A 23,097-nucleotide genomic window follows, 5' to 3' on the forward strand; every position below is an offset into this window, starting at 1 on the left:
CAGACTGTGAGACACCAAAGAGGCTATAGGGTATATACTGTACATATTTACACAGTCTGATAGGTGAGGTGACTACTTAATAATATACTATTTATATTTATAGGGTGGCTGATTAATTTTTTGTAAAATAAAATATGGAGAGCTTTATTGAAATGAAAGTGGAGATAGGCTGGTGGAAATTTGTTGTCCAGTAGTTTGTTGTAGAGACACCTTAAATTAAGAGGTGGTGGCTGTTACATATAGATGCTATTCTGATACGCTGTGAGTGAATGAGGTTGGAGTGCCAGTGTGTGTAGTTGACTACTTTGAAGTTAGCATTAGTAGAGGCATATGATGCAAGAAAGCAAGCTTATGCAACATCAGCAAAAAAAAAAACAAAAAAACCACTCCCATTTCACCCCTTCATTCGTTCAAAATACCTGTCCAGCTGAGCCTTAAATTTATTTAAGCTATTGACTTCCACAACAAGGGATGGAAGTCTGTTCCACCAACCAACTACCCGGTGGCTAAAGGCAAATTTCCGCACATCTATCCTACATCTGTCTTTCCTCAATTTGAATTTATGCCTCTCAGGGGATTATTCTGAGCAAGAGAGCAAGTTGAAGGCATTACATTTATTGTAGATGTTTATAGTAGTCTGGGAGTTATGGAGGTTAAAATCTAAGTCGAGATAATATGCAGAAAGGTTATTACTATTAGTTTTTTTCAGTGTGAGCTCTGGTGGATAGATGTGGGCAAAATCTTGCAGGAAATTATTGCAGTTGATAACCAACAGGTCATCGATGTATCTAAACATGCATAAATCTGCAGGTAAGGAGGTTTCTGAAAAATACAGGTAAACATTAGCTAGTATACAGCTAGTTGGACTAGATAAACAGTAGAGCCATCAAAAATATAATTGGTATGCATAGGTTAGTTAAATTATTCCAGTGGTCTGGTTTGCAGTCTACTAATATGTTTATACTTACAGTATAGTTCTTTCATTACATGTTTTAAACTAGATAGATCTAAGCTGGTGAACAGGATATTGAAGTCAAAAGTAGATATGTGAGTAATATTTTGATTTTTTTTAGAGCTTCAATTACTGGCAGGTTATTTGTAATGATTCTGCTATTTGGAAGAATGCTTAAGATAGGCTAAGGAGCAGTTGTAAGGTTTTTCCTGACTTATGAGAATAACTGTTTTTGCAGGATGTGATAAATCTGAGCCTATGAGATTTTTGTGAAATTTTGGGATAAAATAAATGTAAGGAAAATTGTAATTTTTAAAATTGATATTTCATTTTTTGCTGAATGCAATAAGTTTCTTTGTAATAATGCTATTATTAAGAAAATACAATGATATAACCCAATAAAAGGTATATAATACAATAAAATACAATGGAAGCTTTCGAGACGGTCGAGTCTCTATCAACCAAATTTGACTAAATTTTTGAATACAACCGATACAGTTATGCGTGCAATAAACTGAACCCACTTGTGCCTATTACAGCATGGTGCAGATACGTTTACAATATTTTCACTATAATACCACATGACTCTGAAATAGCATTACTAGAATATCTCAATTCCCTGTCTAATTTCATCCAGTTTACTCTAGAGTTAGAAGTCAACGAGGCACTCCCGTTCCCAGATGTCTTAGTTCAGCGTGTAGGCCCACGTCTAGAGACTTCGGTATACCGTAAACCTATGTGGTGTGGACAATTTACAAACTACAGATCTGGCCATGCACCAAGTCATCTCAACAGAACTGCCCGCACCCTATTCTCCAGGGTTTGGAGCTATTCCAGCACTGATGCAATTAGACGCAATGAGATTTCCCGTGTGAGATCAGACCTAACCAAATGTGGCTATCGATCCCATGTGCTAGACAGATGCCTATTACAAGCACAGGAACTTGCATTCCACCCAAGACCCCCAGACCATGACAGTATGCCAACTGCCTACATTCCATACTATCCAAGCATGTCAGGACAGATCTCAAAAATCCTCAGAAATTACCACATCAAATGCGTACAGTTACCCTGCAGAAACCTACGTTCGCTTGTCTCCAGTGTGAAGATCCCTGTCACACCCCTCTTACGCAGCAATGTAATATACCGCATCACCTGCAGAGACTGTGACAGCTGCTACATGACACCTATGTAGAGGTGAGACATCAAGACGTCTACAAGATCGCCTCACAGAGCATGACAGAGCAATCCGCCTTGCTGAAACTGACCAGTCGCAGAGCATTTTTGGGCCACCAACCATGATCTTAATCCCAAACGTGACTTCGAAATAGCAGACTACTCAAGACACTTTCGCCACCGCCTTTGGCTAGAGTCACTTAATATATTGAACGATCCAAAGGCCATAAACCGCTGCAAAGGCATGAGATTGCACCCCATCCTACAGACAACCATTTTATACCTCGACAAACACTGGAGTAAAACAGTGCATGTCCGTGCGACAACAATAGAAAACTAGCTTGCATGAATAACGTGCCTTCAGCTTATTGCACACATAACTGTATCGGTCGTATTCAAAAATTTAGTCAAATTTAGTTGATAAAGAGACTCGACCGTCTCGAAAGCTTCAATTGTATTTTATTGTATTAAATACCTTTTACTGGGTTATATCATTGTATTTTCATAACCATGGACCCCAGTACACCAGGCCCATTCGTCATAAATGATACTATTGTTGGTGACAGGTTTGTAGGTAGTACTAGAGTTAAGTTCTGCCATTATAGTTTGATAGCAGACGGTTTTGCAAATAAAAGCAAAATTGTTTGAAGCTTTGTCTATGAAATGCTTATGTAACTCATTTAAGTGTGATTTGATTCTGGAGAAGATGTAAGTACTGCTAGCTGTTGGGAGAGAATCAAGTGAAGATATAGTTTTATAGTTATTGAAAAGATCTGCATATATACAGTATTTATCCAGATTTGGAATGCTTCTATAGGGGTGTTGTATTTCTAGGATAGTTTTAAACAGAAGTTAAGTAGGTTGTGATATAATGGTTTTTTGACCTTAGCAAAGTTGTGGTGCTCATATAGTTTGAATTTAAATCCATTTGCCATTATGCTTCTGAGCTCTTGATTGGGGATAATATCTAGATTGCCAGTAATAATGTGTCCGAAATGTGAATTGACATAAGGTTGTAGGTTTGATTGTTTGCATATGCAGCTGTTGGAATCTGGAGTGAAATTGTTCGGGTTGGTGAATAAATGCTTATAGTTGCATGCTATTAGACCAAATGGCATAGAGTAGCTGAATCTAGATTTTATGTGTAGAAACTGGCAGCTGGCAGGAAGAAGATTAAAGTGCTTGTTGATGCAGCTATTGATGTTGATTCAGTCTATACTGCTAATATACCTCAAAATAAGGGTAGCAATTTCTGTATTATCCATATTAGTGTACAGTTTTAGCCTGAACTTACAAATGTCTGATAATAGGCGTTCCAAGTGCTTAGAGGTAAACTTAAAGCTGCAAGTAAATTTGTAGAGTGATTTCAAGACACTCAGTTTAGTGACAAAAAGTAACTTTATAAATTTTCTGTATATCTGCATGGCAACTGTCCCATTCTGACAAAGTCTGCGAGAAAATACCAATGTTCTTATATGGTGAGGATGTGATGTTTTTAGATTTACTGAGGTTTAGATTTGTGAGAGCCTTTTTGGAGCTTGTCATAGATACACATATCTATTATATAGTTAGAGATGATACTGCTAGCTATATATATGCTGTAATAATGCCCAGCCTCAATACCAAGGGTCAACTACTGAAATTGTGAGAAAACATTGTAGAAAATGTTGGCCTCTGTTCCTGAAGTAAACCACGAACCGGAAGTCTCGACATCATTCAGCCCTGCATCTTTTCCAGCCTCTACGACCCCTACTGAGGAGTACAGAATCCTGTGGTGAATACCCTGATGCATGCCTTGTTCTTAACTATGAAATAAAATTTTGATATAGCATTTTAAAAAAGCAGTAGTAGTAGTAGTACTGGCATGTCATGCAAGAAAGCAAGTGTATGAGCTTATGCAGCATCAGCCAAAAAAAAAAAAAAAAAAAAAAAAATCACACCATTCCCTCCAAATGCCTGTCCAGTTCCTCCTTAAATTTAATCAAACTATCAACTTCCACAACGACAGATGGAAGTTTGTTCCAGCAATTAACCACCTGCTGGCTAAAGGCATATTTCCGCACATCTATTCTACATCTGTCTTTTCTTAATTTGAATTTATGCCCCCTTAGGTTCGTAATCTGAACAAGTGGAAGGATCCCATCAGAATTCAGCGTGCTCAACCCATTCAAGGCCTTATACCCCTCAATCAGATCACCGCGCAGGTGCCTAGTCTCCAGCCACTGCAATTTGCAGAACTTAAGCCTCTCTTGGTAAGAGGATCCCTTCATTCCCCTCACCAATCTTGTTGCCCTTCTCTGTACACGCTCAAGCAAATGAGGCCTCCAAACCTGTACGCAGTACTCAAGGCGTGGCCTGACCATTGCCTTATACAGAGGGACAATCACCTCCTTTTCCCTGCTGGCAAAATTCCTATATATCATTCACAAAACCCCATGAGCTGCCCTGGCAGCCTGTCTGCATTGCTCAGAAAACTTCATATCTGACTGCACAATTACTCCCAGGTCTTTTTCGTTTTCTACCACCTTAAGTGTAGTACCACACAGTTGGTACTTTTCTCTCGGGTTACTTCTACCCATATACAGTACTTTGCATTTGTCAAGGTTAAACTTCAATTGCCACTTCTTAGCCCATCTGCCCAAATTATCTAGATCCTGTTGCAGTAGCACACTGCCATTACTGTCATTAACAACCCTGCCAACCTTTGTATCATCTGCAAACTTCGACACTAAGCCTGATATACCTTCATCAATAACCCCGGGGGCTCACATCTGGTGAGTATGGGCTTGGCAAACCCAGGGTCCTGAGCTGGATATCATCATTCTTCTCTTTCTTGGTGATTCCTTTCTACTTCTCTCTCTCTCTCAGGGTAACTCGGGGAATTTTTTTTTTTTTTTTTTTTGGCTGGTGCAGCAAAAGCCTCAGGCTTCCTTGTACCATATGGCTAATAATAATAATAATAATATCATTGATAAATATTCAAAACAACAGTGGACCCAACACCAGCCTCTGTGGGACTCCACTAATAACATTAGTCCACGAAGAGCAGCACCCATTGATTACCACCCTGTCTTCTCCCACTTAACCATCCTTTTATCCATTGTAGCAACTTACCCTTAATACCATTCTGCTCCAATTTGTACAATAGTCTTCCATGCGCAACAGTGTCAAAAGCTTTCCTGAAATCCAAATATATGATATCAAAATTATTTTTTGCATCCAGTTCCTTTGTAACCACATCATAATAACCAATCAAATTTGTCAGACAAGACTTTCCCTTAACAAACCCATGCTGTGTCTGAATTATTGCGGCAGTCTTGTCTAGATGATCCTGCAATGCATCTTTAACCAGTGACTCCTTTATTTTACCTGGAACAGAAGTTAAACTAACTGGTCTGTAATTACTCGTGACACCCTTCGATCCCCCTTTGTGAATTGGGAATACATCTGCACATCTCCAGTCCGTGGGAACCTCCCCTGAGTCCAAGGATCTCTCATAATTATGGCTAAGGGTTTGCTTAGTTGCTTTACCGCCTCCTTTTATATAACTGGATAGCTCCCATCCACCCCAGGTGGATGGGAGCTATCTTATGTTTTTTTTATGGAGCTATCTTATGGCTTTTCTTATGTTTAACTTCAACAATTTCTCCTCCACTTTGCTCTCAGTTATTACAAAACCATTAAGTACCCTGCTACAATTTGATAACCTTCTGCCATTTTCAAACCTTAATAATTCCTCATGTGTGAATGTAGATGCAAAATACTCATTCAGTTTGTTTGCTATCTGAGCAGGATCATCAACAGTCGAACCATCGATGTCAAGTGGACCAATCAGATTCATCCCCTTCCTTTTAGAGTTTGTATAAGTAAAGAAATCCTTGCTGTTTTTCTTAGCATCTTTTGCCAAGGATTTCTCGTAATCTGCCTTCGCCTGCCTAACCTCCTTTGTGACCTGATTACAGACTAGCTTATATCTGCCATAGGCTTCTGAGTCGCTTGTTAATTTATATGCATCCCATGCATTTTTCTTCTCTATTAAGAGTCTCATTAGTTCATTTGATAACCATTTAGGCCTAAACCTTGAACAATATTTCAACATGGGTCTAAAAATGTTACTTCTTATTGTAAAACACAATTAAACCTTTTTAAACACATTTAAACATTTTTCTGTTAATTGTAAATGGTTGCACAAGTGTTTAGGCATAAGTAGAAAACATCTGGGGCTATTTGGGTGAGAGTACAGATTTTCGCGAAATTTCACATTTTCGCGGGAAGTATTGACATCTAACCCCCTCGAATATGGAGACCAGACTGTACAGTGCTCTAGGAAAATTCACTGCCCACAATTACAGCAACCACATTCATCGTGTGCACAATTCATAGTCCACGATTCACCAACTGGAAAATACATCGCCTGATTAAAAATATTGTTTAACTGCCGATTATTGTGATCACATCTGTAAATTGATTTTTAGTTTTATTAAATGGTGATTCTAATAAATGAATCTTGTTTACAGGTTAGAGATATAAAAATATAATGTATATAAATATGTATAAATTTAAACTTTATTACTCAACAATTTAATAAAATTAAACTACACCCAAAATATTACTAAACTACATTTAACAATTGAAACACAAGTAACAAAATTAAATATTTGGTAGCAATCTGCAAAACAAAATGATCGCCAAACAAGATTAACATCACGTTCAAGTAAGGAGTTGACGGAATACACTGGCCACAAAACTACAGGATTAACGAGTGGCAGCTTAGAGAGGTTTCCCAGTATATGCAAAACTGCATTTCTACAATTACTGTTATTATTTTTGAGATTAAATTACACAAATTTTTGTCACCACATACAGATTCAAAATCTGTATGTGGTGAAAAAAATGGTAATACAGGAACTCCCCGACTTATGTAAGGGTTGCGTTCCGCGGAATGCTACATAAGTTGGAATTTCACCCATGCTTGTGTAGCACTTGCAACTGCGTTCGCTGAATTGATTGAATCAGAAAAGAAATGATCAACGAACATGTAAATAGAATTATTTATTGTATTTATTCAATTTTTTTTATCTCATGCACAGGAAAAATTACAAAAGTGTGCAATTTAAAAAAATTTCAAAATTATAAAATTACAAAAAAAAAAGAGATGGGCATAACATCAGTAAGTTTTACCTCTCGAGCATCGTTGCCAGAGTCGACATATTCAGCTGATAAGTATGCCACTGCAGAGGTTGAGGGCTGTGGAGATTTAGAAGGGGTCAGCTGCTCAACCTTACGAAAGAACATATTAATGGATGACTGGACGGTGGCTTTTTTCTTTTCATCATAGATTTCTTTGTAGCAAGCATGCACATCATTCACCTCTCTGTTAACTTTTAAGGATCGTTCACTGTCAGGATCCATCTTCTCAAACCTCGCCATTGTTGATGCAATTTCATGAAATGCCACTGACATCTCTCTTGTGGTGAAGCGTCTCGGCTCCTCGTTTGGTTCATCTTGAGCTTCATCAGCATTTTCTTTTTTTAATTTCACTGCCTGCAAGTCAATAATTTCTTTGTTAGATAATTCCTTCCCCTCTATTAACTCCTCCACATCTTTGACAACAACCTCTAACTCAAACCCCAGGGGCTCACATCTGGTGGATATGGGCTTGGCATACCCAGGGTCCTGAGCTGGATATCATCATTCTTCTCTTTCTTGGTGATTCCCTTCTACCTCTCTCTCTCTCTCTCTCTCTCTCTTAGGGTAACTCAAATTTTTTTTGGCTGGTGCAGCATAAGCCTTAGGCTTCCTTGCATCATATTGCTAATAATAATGATAATAATAAATAATAATAATAACTGAAGTAGCTCTGCAACCTTTACAATCTTATCTGTAACCTCTTCATGTGATTCTACTTTTTCAATCCCTCCAAAGCCTTTTACATGCCGCGAGCATATTTTCTTCCGTGCGCCATTTAAACAACTTTTAGTAATTTCTGCCCAGGCCTTATTAATGTTTAAGATAGCATAGTAAATATTGTAAGATTTCCAAAAGTCTCTTAACGTAAAATTTTTCATAAAAATGTCATGCGTAAATAGTATGCTTTTAATTTCGAAATAACACCCTGATCTATAGATTGGATGAGTGAAGTCGTCTCTGGTGGTAGAAATATGACTCGCATCCAAATTTCAATCACCTAGATGCGTAGGATGTCAAGGAGCATTATCTAATAGAAGCAAAATCTTGAAAGGAATGTCGTTGTCTTTACAATAATTTTCAACTTCTGGAATGAAGCAGCATTTAAACCAATCCTCAAAAAAAGATATTGTTATCCATGCTCTCTGGTTCGATCGGATATGCATGGGTAGGGTGGCTTTATTGATGCACTTAAATGCACGAGGATTTCCAGAATGGTACACAAGCAGTGGTTTTAATCTGCAATCTCCCACTGCATTAGTCCCAAGCAAGAGCGTGGCCCCTATCTTTTGATGCCTTGAAACCTGGCATTGTATTTTCCTCTTTGGCAATGTATGTTCGATCCAGCATTTTTTTCCAATACAGAGCTCGTCAAAGTTAAAAATTTGCTGCATTGAACATCTGCCTTCATCAATAATTTTTTCCAACACATCACAAAATTTCTCTGCAGCTGCAGAATCAGCAGTGGCGACTTCACCGCATATTTTAACGTTGTAGAAATCAGCATGATGCTTGAACCTATTAAACCACCCGTTGCCTGCCACGAACTTGGGTTGGGGTTCACTGTACTTATCCTTAACATCTTTATAAATACTTGTTGCTTTTGCTTGAATGGTCATTAGACTCAGGGGCACTCGCTTCTGGATCTGAATTTCCATCCATATTATTAACAGCTGTTCCATCTTCGATATAGCACCTGAACGCTGTTTTGTGATCACTGTTGATCTTAAGCGCATTGATCATTTGACATGTTCTTTTATACACGACAAACTTTGTCTGCTTTGTACTTCTTAAATCATTTTCATCTTCATTTCTAAATCAATTTTGTTTTGTTTCCTGGCACTACCACCACTTGCACTTTTTGTTGGTCACTTTCCCTTCATCATTGTAATACATAAACAAGAGTGAAGAGAAGTTTCTGAAAATTTGTTTTTTATATGATTGAAGATTTCAGTGAAGGGGAACACATTTCACCATAATAGCATAAAAACTCAAACAATTGCAGTTATTGGTATGACTGCAATAAGATCGAGTTTACTACCGTTTATAATTAGACGCACTAACAGAAAAGCCCAATAAACCGGAAAGTGCAAATTGTTCATATTGTTTTATGGTCATAACCTCCAGAAAAGTGCTTTAGAAATATATCACAAAGGTGTTCAAAATTGACTCTTAGGGGCTCACATCTGGTGAGTATGGGCTTGGCAAACCTAGGGTCTTAAGCTGGATATCATCATTCTTTTCTTTCTTGCTTGCTTTCTTGGTGATTCCCTTCTACTTCTGTCTTTCTTTCTTGGTGATTCCCTTCTACTTCTGTCTCTCTCTCTCTCTCTCTCTCTCTCTCTCTCTCTCTCTCTCTCTCTCTCTCTCTCTCTCTCTCAGGGTGATACAGGAATTTTTTTTTTTTTTTTTTGGCTGGTGCACATAAGCCTCAGGCTTCCTTGCACCATATGGCTAATAATAATAAAATAATAATAATAATAATAAATAATGGGAACATATAATAACGATGAAAGGGTAGTGCAATTTACATTATAAATATGACCTTTTAGAGAGATAAATAGCTTAGTAATACAGTAAAATTTTCAATTTCCAAAGACTTGGAACAAATTACAAAAAAAACAATGTGTTATTGGGTTCACATTACGATCACAATACCTCCATTTATTCCTATGGGATGCATAATACATTTCCACAATTTTTTTTAAGTTTGCACCGGCTGACAAAAATTTACGTAAAGTAGAATTTCTGTAAGCTGAGTATTACGTAAGTAGGGAAGTTCCTGTACGTGAAAAATGTCATTCAAGAAATGACGATCTAAATTTATTAAAATGCCTAGTTGTTAATAAATGCAACCACTCTCAAATAATTAATTGTGTTTTTTGTATTTGAACTACTTGATATATACATATATACTTTTTTAATTTTTCAATCTTACATGTCATCGACAACAAAGACCAATTTTAAGCATGAACTGTTCAGCACTGGTGAAATAAATGTAATTTGGCATTAATGCTTCCATGTCCTGTTAATTGGAAGGTTGCATGAAATCCAGGATTAACCCAAGTCAGTTGCCATTTTGAAAATTCCTTAACTAAGGGCATAAAGGTATAAATAGTTCTTTAAAGCATACAGCTTTGTTGCCATTGATTTATCAAGTTCTGTTGGGATTCTCCTTTTCTCTTCTGCAGGGGGGGGGGTTAGTATAGTTCAGAGAGACACCACCAATAACTGATGGGGTTCCCTTTCTCAAGTGATAAGTGCACATAACTTCCAAGTGAATGGGGGGCTTTCCACAAATAGCCTGCAGGGCAGAAGAAGAAATGGTCCTGCAGGCTTTCAAGATGGTTAATAAGACTGCTCTGTGAGTTTGGATAAGTCTTCTCTGTACTGCACTGTTTTCTACTCTGTAGCCTCAAGCACCAGAGCTGTACATCATCGTGTGCAAAAATAAACACCCATAATATAATTTTAAGGTACTGCCCCTAAAACCCCAATCTTTTCTTGTAATGTAGGCAATTTTATCAGCAAGGTGTTTCATCTTTTCTTTGGTTTAGTCACAGTGTGGGATGAAAGAGCAGGCATCACCAATCACCACACCCAGGTATTTGTATGTTTTAACATATTAAATTTGTTCTCCTTTGTATTTTATAGTCAGAACCCTAAAGGTGTTCATATTGCCCTTTATATACATTTTTTTGGTTTTCAAAAAACATTAAATGAAATCCTACAAGATATTGCCACACAAATTGGCAATATCTTGCAGGATTTCATTTAATGTTTTTGCCAGCTGCCTTCTGGAATCAAAGAAGACAATAATGGCTAAATCATCGGAATAACCCAGCTACAGTGTTCTCGTGGGTTCTTGTTAACCATTTGTCAAATATTATACTTTGGCACAGGGGACTGAAAATGGACTCCTGTGGGCAGCCCTGGTGATTTTTCTAACTAGATGGCAGTGACCCTGTTATTTTACTGTTATTGAGGTAACTCAAGATTAGCAGATACAGCAAGGGCAGACAGGACAGGACAGTGAAGTGCTGTAATGCTCTTATAGTAAAGAAGCATTTCAAATCTAAGGCATTGCAATGTCGAGTCGATTTCTTGCAATATAAGCACTGGGAAAACAAAAATGACAGTGGGAGTGTGTTACAGGCCTAACAACTGTGATGAGTCAAACAACTATACAGAGAAACAGCTGGCTAGTAAATGAGAATGCTGTAAACTGGGAGATTTTAACTTTCCAAATATTGACTACAATTTGTGGGTTGTTCACTCACACACTAGCAAGGCTTTTCTGGAGAAGGCAGAGAAGAAAAATAAATGGAATGAATATAAATTATCCAGATAAACAGAAGCCAATGGTAGACAAACTAGTCTGTAAGAAGTCACAAAGGAGGTTAACGCAAGCTAAGTTAATGCAAATCTCTGCATTAGCTACTTTATGTAGATTAGTTATTATTTAGGTCTACTTTATGTAGATTGGTTTAACTGTTGATGTTCCTACTCAGGTTACTGGCAAGCAAAACAGGTATTTTGCATCAACATTCATGCATGAGAATAAGAACAGGTGCATGTATACTTGCGTGTACACCAATGCTACAACTTTGGTAAGTAAATTTAATGAATTTGAGGTATTGCTCAAAACATCAAAGGCAGATGTTGTTGGAATATTAGAGTTATGTTATTTTTGGTTTTTAGGAGCATTAGCAACTAAGGATATATTGTTCCGGGATATGCGGTGGTCATTCCCTGACCTTTCCGCATCCTCTGTATTTGGTGATGATGGGCTCGAACCCCAGTCTAATCAAGAAGCTTTTTTTTTTTTTTTTTTTTTTTAGGAGCATTAGCATCTAAGGCCATATTGCTCCGGGATATGCGGTGGTCATTCCCTGACCTTTCCGCATTCTTCGTATTTGGTGGTGACGGGCTCGAACCCCGGTCTAATCAAGAAGCGTGTGCTACGCACTGCTGGTCCTTCCCACCTGGCTACGGAGGCGCCACTAATCAAGAAGCGTGCGCTACACACTGCTGCTCCTTCCCACCTGGCTACGGAGACATGGAATATTAGAGACATGGTGTCACACATATATAAGGAATGCAGAACTGGAATTTGGGGAGTACAATGTGTACAGCAAGGATAGACGGGATAGGAAGGGAGGAGGGGTTATGCTATTAGTTAAGAAACACAAAATCCAAGGAAGTGAAGCCAGTCGATATCGCTGGACAGTGCAGTGTCGAGTCAGTTTGGTGTGACATAAGCACTGGGAGATCAAAATTGAGAGTAGGAGTGTGTTATAGGCCTAACAACTCTGATGAGTATAATAAGAAACTGTACAGGAAAATAGAATGGACCAGTAAATCAGAGAGTCTTATAATGGGGGATTTTAATTTCCCAGATATTGGCTGGAATTTGTGGGCTGGTCACTCACACACTAGCAAGGATTTTGTGGATTTATTGGATGATTGTTTTCTACATCAGCATGTTCGGGAGGCAACCAGAGGAAGTAATACTCTTGATCTAATTATCAGTAGTGATTCTTCATGCATTAAGAATCTGCAGATAAAGGAACCGCTAAGTGGAAGTGATCACAGTGTGCTGAAGTGGGATTTACTCAAAGAGGTAACTACCATCAGGGGTAAAGGGAAGGGTTTTTGCTTTCGTAAAGGCGACTTGGACATTAAGCCTGGTATATCAGGCTTAATGTCGAAGTTTGCAGATGATAAGAAGGTCAGCAAGGTTGTTAATGACACTAATGATAGTACACTGCTTGAACAGGATCTAAAAAAAAAAGTTGAGAAAATGGGCTGAGGGGGGGCAACTGAAGTTTAACATTGACAAATATAAAATACTGCATATGGGTAGCAGTAATCCCAGAGTAACATATCAACTGTGTGGCACTACACAGAGGGCGGCAGAGAATGAAAAGAATCTCAGGGTAATTGTGCAGTCAGATATGAAGTTTTCTGAGCAATGCAGATGGTCTGCAAGAGTAGCTCGTGGTATCTTGTCAATGATATACAATAATTTTTCTAACAGGGAAAAGGATGTAATTATCCCCTTTCAATGGTCAGCCCACACCTTGAGTACTGTATACAACAGGTCTGGAGGCCACATTTTAGGAAGGCTGTAGACTTGCTGGAATGAATACAGAGAAGGGCAACAAGATATTAGTGAACGGAAAAAAGTGTTGTTCTCACGAAGAAAGGCTTAAGTTTTGCAAATTACAGTGTCTGGAGACGAGGCACCTGTGAGGTGATCTGATTGAAGTGTATAAGGCCTTGAATGGTTTGAGCATGCCCAATGCTGATGGGATTCTTCCGCTTGCCAAGGTTAATTGCCTGATGGGGACAAAAATTCAAATTGAGGAAAGACAGTTGTAGAATAGATGTGCAGAAGTTTGCCTTTAGCCAGCGTTGATTTCTGGAACAAACTTCCATCTGTCATAGAAGTTGACAGCTTAAATAAATTGAAGGCAGAACTAGACAAACATTTGTAGCAAATGGAGGGGTGAAATGAGAACGGATGTTTTTTTTTTTTAGTTGATGCTGTATAAGCTTGGTGTCTTGGATCATATGCCTCTACTAATGCTAATTTAGCTAACTTATTTTAGAGGTTTTGAAGGAAAATAAGCTTTCCCTCCAAATTTCATGAATGTAAGCATCTTGCTTATTTCCATCAGTTCAACATTGCCATTTCTATCAAGATAACATAAGAAAAATAATTGGTTGCCAATTACCCTTTAACTAAATGCAAATACTGACCAATGACTCAAATTTTCTCAAGTAGTATTAGTAATAGATGCAAGAAAGCGAGCGTATGAGCTTATGTAGCATCAGCCACAAAAAAAACCAAAAAAAAAAAAACACCATTCACTCTAAAAATTTGCCCAGTTCCTCCTTTTATTTATCGAAGCTATCTACTTCCACAACGATAGATAGAAGTTTGTTCCGGCAATTGACCACCCGCTGGTTAAAGGCAAATTTCCGCACATCTCTTCTATAACTGTCTTTCCTCAATTTGAATTTATGCCCTCTCAGGCGATTTTTCTGAGCAAAGGGAAGATCTCATCAGCATTGAGCATGTTCAAATCATTCAAGGCTTTATACACCTCAATCAGATCACTTCGCAGGTGCCTAGTCTCTAGACACTGTAATTTGCAAAACTTAAGCCTTTCTTCGTAAGAGCAACCGTTTGTTCTATTCACTATAATTGTTTTCCTTCTCTGTGCTCGTGCCAGCAACTCTACATCGTTCTTAAAATGTGGCCTCCAGACCTGTTGTATACAGTACTGAAGGTGCAATTTCCAGCGGCTGGAGACTAGATAACGTTTTTTTTTTTTTAAGAAAAAAAAACCACATCGTTGAAGAGATCTTAACTTTACAAGTCCTCTAAACATATATATATTGGAAGAGGAGAACTTTACGCTAAAGAAAACTAGCATCTGTCTATTTGACCAGTCAATAAAAGAAATAAAGGATTATAAAATGTAATGTTTAAAATCAACGATGGGGGGGGGAGGTTACTTCTCAATTCTGACGTACTTACCTACTATCCAGAGTGGTGTCTTTAGCAATTTCTGTAAGAGTGACGAACCTCAGTTATTTCACAAATCCATACGCATTTATTAAAAAGTAGAATAAAAGTAAAACAGTTTTACAACTGCCAACAACACGCTAAAATCACACAAATATTTGCTACTAGCGCGACACCTAGGAATTCTTAAAAATAAAGCGAGAAATATGTCTACTTTTTTAACCCTTGTAAGTCAACTAATGGATGAAGCTCTACCCTATACCTCGCCATGGACTTCTTGCCGCTGTAGCTACCATTCTACACTTGGATTTTGCAGAATTTCATTTCTCCACCGTGCTACACGCCTACCTCGTCTTCGTTTATCATCCACTGGTCTCCATTCCATTAATGTTCTGGTACAACTTTCCACTAGCCTTTGTGTTACTCTCAATCTTCGGCTTTCTGTTTGACACCATGCCTCACTTCCACATGATATTTGTTTTTCATCCCGATATTTCTCATTTTATCCTGTCTGTCCAAATAAGTTGAATTCTTTTTCAGTTTCTTCCTTTTGTATATTTATCAATGATATTGATGAAGGTATATCAGGCTTAATGTCGAAGTTTGCAGATGATACAAAGGTTGGCAGGGTTGTTAATGATAGTAATGGCAGTGTGTTATTGCAACAGGATCTAGATAATTTGGGCAGATGGGCTAGGAAGTGGCAACTGAAGTTTAACCTTGACAAATGCAAAGTACCGCATATTGGTAAAAGTAACCCCAGAAAAACGTACCAACTGTGTGGTACTACACTTAAGGTGGTAGAAAATGAAAAAGACCTGGGAGTAATTGTGCAGGCAGATATGAAGTTTTCTGAGCAATGCAGACAGGCTGCCAGGGCAGGTCATGGGGTTTTGTCAATGATATATAGGAATTTTGCTAGCAGGGAAAAGGAGGTGATTGTCCCTCTGTATAAGGCAATGGTCAGGCCACGCCTTGAGTACTGCGTACAGGTCTGGAGGCCTCATTTTAGGAAGGATGTAGATTTACTTGAGCGTGTACAGAGAAGGGCAACAAGATTGGTGAGGGGAATGAAGGGATCCTCTTACCAAGAGAGGCTTAAGTTCTGCAAATTGCAGTGGCTGGAGACTAGGCACCTGCGCGGTGATCTGATTGAGGTATATAAGGCTTTGAATGGGTTGAGCACGCTGAATTCTGATGGGATCCTTCCACTTGTTCAGATTACGAACCTAAGGGGACATAAATTAAAATTATGAAAGGACAGATGTAGAACAGATGTGCGGAAATTTTCCTTTAGCCAGCGGGTGGTTAATTGCTGGAACAAACTTCCATCTGTCGTTGTGGAAGTTGATAGTTTGATTAAATTTAAGGAGGAACTGGACAGGCATTTGGGGGGAATGTGGTGATTTTTTTTTTTTTTTTTTTTTGGTTGATGCTGCATAAGCTCATACACTTGCTTTCTTGCATCACATTTCACTACTACTACTACTACTAATTCTTCCATACTTATTATTTGCACCAAATAGACGATAGCCATATTCTTAGCAGATGATCTCTGTATATGGAGAGAGAGAGAGAGAGCAGGAAACAAATGCAACAGCAAGTTTATATATGGGCTGGAACAGCGAGGGAGTTTGAAATTGTTTTCAGTCAGGAGAAGAGTGAAATAATGGTGCTAAAAAGGGTGACCAGCTGACGGATACAATTACATTGGTAGGGAAAGAGCTAAAAATGATTATCAACTTGAAGTATCTAGGAAGCACGATTACAAAAACTGGGGTGATAGACAAAGAAATCATTAGAAGGATGCAAGGGGGCAGGAATTTCGATAGGCAGAAAAGAGATCTGATCTAGAACAGGAACACATTACTGCAGTGTTACCTAACAAGTATAGGTCAATGTTAAAAAAAAAAACCGTGAGTTAGGGTTGAAATTGAAAGTGTCTGCAATTCTGCCCTGACACGATAGGAGGGAAAATATGATGAGAGCCTTGTAGATCAATTCGGCACTGGAGAGACTGTACAAGGATCAAGGGGTAGAATTTTTTCTCAGCCTGATCTCTGCTTCTTAACGGCGAAACTGCTTCTACAGGGATGGGACACACTTCAACAGAAAGAGTGCAAGAATATTGGCTGATGCTATCGAGGCAGTGTTAGGTGGGGCGGAAAACTGCAGGCATGGGGGATACACGGACTAATAGATTAACAGTAGCCCCTGGCAGAGGCGAAACTGGTTCATACACTGCTTCCATTGGAATGAGCAGCAGCCTGGAAAACTAGGTGCTGGGGTTTCCAGAGACTGCTTGGAGTCACTGCAGAACAAGTAAATACATGAGTTGTGTTAGGGTAGCTAAGAAAAGGAACAGGTGCATCTATACTTGCGTGTACACCAATGCTAAGAGTTTGGTAAATAAATTTGATGAATTTCAGGTGTTGGTAAAAACATCAAAGGCAGATATTGTTGGGATATCCGAGACGTGGTGTCACACAGATATAAGGAATGCAGAACTGGAATTTGGGGAATACAATGTGTACAGGAATGATAGACACGATAGGAAGGAAGGAGGGGTTATGCTATTAGAAAAAAAACACAAAATCCAAGGAAATACAGCCAGTTGATGTGGCTGGACAGTGCAGTGTCGAGTCAGTTTATGTGACATAAGCACTGGGAAAACAAAATTGAGATTAGGAGTTTGTTATACGCCTAATAACTCTGATTGGTATAATAAACAACTGTGTAGAGAAATAGAGAGGGCCAGTAAATCAGAGTGTCTTATAATGAGGGATTTTAATTTCCAGATATTGTAGACATGTAGACGTATATAGTATCTTCTGTACAGCGGCTCCAGGAACATACCGTAAGTTCATCTCCGCCCTGTACTCTGTGATGATACAAAACTATGTAGAGCGGCCAGAAACGTGTAGTATTATGTTTGTGTATATTGGGTATTGTTGTGTTGTTTAGTTGTTTCTAGCCTCTTTGCCACCAGGCAGGCGATCTCCTGGAAAGCGAGCTCGTTGCCCGTCTACACACGAGGAGGTGGGCCACAACTAGATATGTCCTTGTTGTGGACATATCTAGTTGTGGACCACCACAACTAGATATGAAAAAATTAATAAATGAAATCATAATTTAGAAAAAAAAAAAAAAATAGTTAAAAAAAAAGTTAGCTAAAAATAAAAAAAGAGTAAAATAAAATAAACTAAGATAAAAATTTAAAGATAAGGGTAGAAAAAAAAAAGTAAAATAAATTAAAAAAAAAAAAATATATATATATATATATAGATACAAAGGAAAAAAAGGAAATTGCTAATAAAATAAATAAATAAATAAGTAAAATGAAGGTGAAGTAAAATTATATAAAATAAAATAAGATAAATAAAAAAACCCTGTTGCCCAGACTTTCTTCCATTTTTTCTAGCCGGTATGGCTAGAGAGAATGGAAGAAATGGAAGAAAATGGAACTGTACGGCTAAAGTAAATAGAAGAAAAAAAAATTACATAAAAGTAAATAAATATAATATATTGAAAAATAAATAAAATTTAAAAAAGAAAAAGAAAAGAGGAAAAAAATATATATATAAATAAATTTAAAAGAAAAAAAAATGTAGAGAAAAAAAAATAGATAAAAAAAAATAAAAGTGAATTATCTAAAATTGGACAATTCCTGCACCCACTGGAGGCAATGCAACACCAGTGGGTGCCAGCAATCCTCGGGTTGCCCAAGCCTGAGGGGATAAAATTAAAAAAAAGAATAAAATAAAAACTGGATCTATGTGATCTTCTAAGAGCTACTCAAGGTGACAATATTTTATCTTTGCAAGATACCGCTCACTGTTGACAACATTATTCAAGGTGCTGAAGGCACCGTAGGAAGTGAAGCTGAAGCGGGATTACCAATAGAAGTTTTCTTCTAGCAAATAAATCTGAAGCGAATTGTTGTAGGATTCCAAGGTGTGAGGCAGATTCTACTAGATGTTTTTCGTTGCCAGTTGAGAAGGTGTTTATACAGACTTGCAGGGACTTCCGTAGGTCAGCGTAAAGAGGACAGTGCAGAGCAGGTGGTTCCAGTCTTCCAGTTGAAGACAAATGCAAGAATCGGTATTGCTAATTCTGAACTGAAACAGTTTGGGCTTGAAAGAGCTATGGTCAGTTATGATAAATGATGTGTAGAGGTTTGGAGAGAACCATAGGAAATTTTTGTTGTTGGCAGTAAAGGAGACGTCTGGTATAAATTTATATGTAAATTCTGCCTTTAGGGGTTGTATTCCAACGATCTTGCCAAATTTTTGTTAATACAGAACAAATCCAGGTTTTTTTTCAGCTTTGGTGTCTACAAGGAATCCACTCTGTGTTCCATAGAATTCCATGGAGGTCTGATGTTTTTGAAAGTAACAGAAGGCACGATGTAAAATGTGCAAGTCCAGGGGTAATACTCTAGCTATGACCTGCAGGGCATCAGTTGAGACAGTTCTGCAGGCACGGAGCATTGTAAGAATCACGAATCTTTGCAAGGAGAGTAGATTTGATTTCAGTTTAACGTTCTTCATTCTGTCATATCCAACCGGAGCAGCATAGGTTGCAATAGGTAGAAATACTGCCTTGTAATATAAGAGATTATAGAGATTATATTATAGACCAATTAGCTTGTTATCCCATATCTACAAGTTGTTCACAAGGGTCATTACTAACAGATTAGAAAGAATACTTGATGAGAATCAACCGAAAGAGCAAGCTGGCTTTAGGACAGGGTTCTCAACTATGGATCACCTTCACGTAATATCACAGCTAATGGAGAAAGCAAATGAATATAAAACACCATTATGCCTGGCATTTGTGGATTATGAAAAGGCATTTGACTCCATACAGCATAAGGCAATGTTTCGGGCACTGGAAAGACAAGGCATAGATACTCCATATATTATGATTTTGAAGAAAATATATGAGAGTGCTACATCCTTTATTAGACTAGACAAAGACAGTAGCAAATTTAAAATCGAGAAAGGAGTTCGACAAGGAGACACAATATCTCCGAAGCTGTTTACTGCTGCCCTTGAGGAAGCTTTCTGAAGATTAGACTGGTCGCAGAAAGGAGTCAATGTGAACGGAGAGTACCTAAACCATTTACGATTTGCAGATGACATTGTGGTCATAAGCCACGATCCCAAAGAATTAGAGGAAAATCTTAATCAGTTATGCACAGTTAGTAAGGATTTTGGACTAAAGATGAATATGGCTAAAACAAAAGTAATGATGAACAAGTATGCCACGGAAAGGGAAATAATGATTGAAGGAGCAGTAATTGAAAAGGTGGAGTCATATACTTATCTGGGACAAGTTATTAGCTGTAATAATGATAAATGGCTGGAAGTCAAGAGAAGAATAAATTTTGGATGGATAGCATTCAGGAAATATAATCACATACTGAAGAGCAATATCCCAGTTTGTCTGAAACGTAAAATAATGAATCAATGTATACTCCCCACCATGACTTATGGAAGTGAAACTTGGGCACTCACCAAAAGAATGGAAGAGAAGCTAAGAACTACACAGCGAAGAATGGAACGAATTATATTGGGAATTAGAATGTTAGATAAGAAGAGAAACACATGGATTAGGCAGCAAACTCAAGTAAAGGACATTCTTATCAAAACTAAAGAACTAAAATGGTCTTGGGCAGGACACATAGCTCGAAGACATGATGACAGATGGACTAAGAAAATAACAGAATGGTACCCAAGAGGAGCTAGAAGAAAACCTGGAAGACAAAGGCGGAGATGGATAGATGAAATTCATGAGTTTTTGAGTAGTAAATGGATGGCCAGTGCTCAAAACAGAAGGAACTGGAAAGTTGCTGGAGAGGCCTTCATCCTGCAGTGGATTGAAAATGGCTGATGATGATGATGAATATAAGAGAAGAACTCTGCGTCCAAGCCCCCAGTCGGTTCTTGTAATCCGAACAATAGCCATAGTAAATTTCTTAATTTTATCTAATAGGTGGTGTACATGGAGACTAAAATTGAATCTATCATCAATGATCACACCAAGATGTTAAGTGCTTGACATGTGGTATTTACATATCGTAGTAAATGCCATATGTAAATACAATATGGTATTTACTTGACATATGGTATTTATTTGTTAGCTATTTTCACGATAGAAGGACGATGGATGTTTATTTGACCTTTAAAGATCATGAGCCGGGTTTTGGATGGAGATATTTTAAGTTTGTTAAGAGTTGCCTATTTAATGAGATCCTTTAAGACCAGAGAAGCTCTTTCTTGAATTTTTTGCCTGGAGTTGCCTGAGAGGACAATGACAAGGTCAACAGCATATGCGAATGGAGTACCAAAATCAAAATGTCTGGATAGCCACGTATTAAGTGTAATGTTCCAGAAGAGCGGCCTCAAAACAGAGCCCTGAGAGACATCCTCTATTGACAGCTCGTGTTATGTAACAGGTTTTTGAAGTAATCTGTATAGTTCTGTGATCAAAGGTGTGAGAGCACTCTCCCACCAGACGGAGTCAAAAGCACCTTCAAAGTCTATGAAGATGGCCATTTCATATTTTGATGTGGAATTCTGGATGTAATTTGTTAACGCAAGAAGTGGATCTTCACAAGACTTGTCCTTAACAAATCCATACTGGTGAAGTGAAAAGATGTCTTCAGCTTGGGAAAGATCACAGATTCTTGGGGCGAGTAGTCGTTCATAGAGTTTTCCCAAATTCGGTAGGAGAGAAATAGGACCGATGGCTCTGTGGTCTGATCGGGGCTTGTTGGGTTTCTTAGTAGTTTGACTAGTGCATACTTCCAGAGACGGGGGAAAGTACCACAGAAAAGACATTTGTTGAAGAGATTTAACAGGATATTAGGATAAGTGTTCCGATCTTCTTAATGACTCTATTCTCCAGCAAGTCAGGACCAGGACATTTTTAGACATTCATTTTATTTAAAGCGGTTTGACGCTCTTGTTGAGTAAACAGGTCAGTATCCACAGTGGAGGAGAATTGAAGATTGACGGTTCTTGTTATGGATTGAGTGGGAGAGTCTGTTGACTGATCATCCTGAGGAAGATATTTATCCAGAATCATTGTGACAGTATCATGCCAGGTCGTGGTTTCAGAGTTATTAGTCACTATGGAGTTGGAAATATCATTTGTGGCACTTTATCTCTGCTAAGTTTATAGAGGAGTCCCCAGGGGTTCGAGTTGCCCACAGTGGAGACGAAAGACTGCCAGGTAGCGATTTTTTGCTTTGAGATTTCGAGATTATACTGATATTTATGGTCCTGTATTCATTTCTCAGTCTTTGTACTTCATTGTGAGAGTCGCCTTTGATACAGTTTCCTTGCCCTGTGAACACGTCTTCTTAAAACCGTTAGCTGGGGATTCCAACAGGGAACAGATGAGTTCTTTGGAGCTATTCTCTTAGTCGTGCATTCAGTTGCTCGCAGTAAGGCAGTTTGGATATAGAAGGCTTGTTCTTCGGCATTAAGCTGATTAAATGAATTTAAAATTTCATCACGGAAGTCAGGTTTAACTGCATCCGAGAACAGTGGCCATTTTATATGCTTTATTGCAAATCTTCTCAAGTCTTGAGGAGGTAACCTCCGATGATTTTTGCAGTTGTGAGAGTCAGGTAGATGTTAGACTCACCATTTATTGTAAAGAAGATACTGGGTTGATTTGGTTTATTTAGTATGTGCAGGTTGTGTGCCAGTATAAAGTTCTCCAGTTGTCGTCCTCTGTGGTCAGTGGAGGTACTAAACCATAATGGAGACCTGGCATTGGAGTCGGTAGCTATAATGATTGGTGATGCACATAATTTTTCCATGACAGAATCTAGGTTGTTCAGGGAGATTTGGATATCATCAGATGGACGACAGTAGAATGATACCAAATAGAAAGTATGAGAAAGTGACGAGATTTTTACACATGTAGCATTTGGACTACACAGGGAAGAAATGGCTGTTATATCAAGTGAGGTATTAAATGCCACTATTGCAGAATTTGTATGTTCTGCGTCAGTACATATGATCCGGGCAGAGATTGGGAAACCCATTATTTTTGAATTGTGTCCGTGGAGACTTCTGGAAAAATATGGTTCTGTAAGAGAAGAGGGCAGTTAGGATAATTAATGATTCATCTCTAACAGAGTCTCTCCACTCGCTTTCTCATAGACGTATTGTTTCTGCTGCATGCCTCTTCTACAGATATTTCCATGGGCACTGTTCTTCTGAATTGG

At 38.3% G+C, this 23,097-nt stretch overlaps 1 protein-coding gene across 2 annotated transcripts in view; it reads right to left on the reverse strand.

Annotated features, from left to right (window-relative positions):
* The window catches only part of Noa36 (zinc finger protein 330 homolog Noa36), a 301,471-nt gene extending 286,463 nt beyond the window's left edge, over positions 1–15,008 (reverse strand). For both annotated transcript variants that reach the window (XM_090382073.1, XM_090382072.1), the window contains exon 1: positions 14,865–15,008. The gene's annotated coding sequence lies outside the window, so the exon portion shown is untranslated. The remainder of the gene's footprint in view (positions 1–14,864) is intronic.
* Positions 15,009–23,097: the final 8,089 nt, after the last annotated feature.

Source organism: Mastigoproctus giganteus, chromosome 9 (genome assembly GCF_048544385.1).
Source record: "Mastigoproctus giganteus isolate SK-2022 chromosome 9, ASM4854438v1, whole genome shotgun sequence".
NCBI lineage: Eukaryota > Metazoa > Arthropoda > Arachnida > Uropygi > Thelyphonidae > Mastigoproctus > Mastigoproctus giganteus.